This window comes from Capsicum annuum, chromosome 12 (assembly GCF_002878395.1).
Source record: "Capsicum annuum cultivar UCD-10X-F1 chromosome 12, UCD10Xv1.1, whole genome shotgun sequence".
Classification (NCBI taxonomy): domain Eukaryota; kingdom Viridiplantae; phylum Streptophyta; class Magnoliopsida; order Solanales; family Solanaceae; genus Capsicum; species Capsicum annuum.
In genome coordinates, this window is record NC_061122.1 from 188,091,594 (window position 1) to 188,092,944 (window position 1,351).

The 1,351-nt window shown below is 36.5% G+C and overlaps 1 protein-coding gene across 3 annotated transcripts in view; it reads left to right on the forward strand.

The window, feature by feature from the left end:
* Positions 1-752, forward strand: part of LOC107850457 (actin-104) — a 4,735-nt gene extending 3,983 nt beyond the window's left edge. For all 3 annotated transcript variants that reach the window (XM_016694989.2, XM_016694988.2, XM_047400893.1), the window contains exon 6: positions 264-752. The gene's annotated coding sequence lies outside the window, so the exon portion shown is untranslated. The remainder of the gene's footprint in view (positions 1-263) is intronic.
* The last annotated feature ends 599 nt before the right edge of the window (positions 753-1,351 follow it).

A 1,351-nucleotide genomic window follows, 5' to 3' on the forward strand; every position in this document is an offset into this window, starting at 1 on the left:
GATGCTGCACTTCTGTCACATTGATTGGATGATAGGAAGTGTATTGGAGTGCAGAAGTGTTTGTCATGTTTGATTGTCGAAGTGATTCCTAGTGTGTGCACGCACACACTCATATATGCATTATACATGGGCTGCTTTCTTTTTGAGATATATCTTTACTTGGTAGTGCTTTATTCTTTTCATCAATTAATTTTACGCCATGGTAATGGTCGGCTGGCCATCTTTAGAAGGGACTAACGTTTCTGTTCTATTGCGCTTCTCAGGGGGAGACAGTTGTGGTTATATATCTCATGTAATCGGAAGTTTTTCAATGGCGTGGAATGTGGATTTGCTTGCAGTTTTGAACTACTCTATATGATAGAAAATACATCAGAGGTTTTTAGAAGGGTTATGCTGGTAACTGAGTGATAAATGACTTTTCATTTTGCTTTTATGTTCCTATAGGTGGGATATTGGATTTTTTGTGTTAGCTTTCAACATGTTATGAATGTGTTATATGTTAACCACAAGGTTGGTGTGGTGGTTCAGCACCTCACCCCTTAAGCAAGAGGTTGGAGGTTCGATCCCCACTTCTGGTGAATGGAGAAAAATGGAGAAAACTCTGTGGCCAGTTTCCCACTGCTTAGTGCGTTGACCGTGGAACGGAGGATTAGTCTCACGGCTACCGGCTGTGGGGATACCTTAGGAAACCGAAAAAAAGAATGTGTTATATGTTACATATAATGGTATTGAAGTGTGTGAGTTTGTGATAATCAGTTCTCATTTCTCAGTTTGTGCGAAAATTATGTTCTATTTTTCACAAAGATGAAGAACATATTGCAAGATTGGATTAGTGAAATTATTAATACATTAACAAAGATCGAAATCAATGGGAGCCTTGTGAAGAATGACTAAAAGACTATTCAATAAGTCCTTTGTGTCCAGTATGGTGCCTCAGGAGCTAAATGAGCTACCATCTTAACACCGGGCTCAGATGCTCTTGTACCTCACTCTTATCACCAGTCAACTCTTGATTCCATCACCAGTTGAATCCCGGTTTCACTTTATATAGAGAACTCGTTCCTTGTTATAATATTAGCTTTTCATGTCCTTCGTGTTGCAAGTTTTTTTTAGAAATAAGGATCTAATAAAATAATTTCATTAGTATTTGATATGGAGTTTATTTATGACCTTTAACCTGTAGTCTTAAATCATTGCATAAAGGAGTGAATTAACTTTCAAGGCAGTGTGATATAGGTGTTTTAAATTTTAAATTATTGAAAAAGAACAACAAATTCAAATGCAATAAGCACGTTTAGCATTTGTTACAATTTAATCAGATTCATGATAATTAACGGACATTTTCATTGAA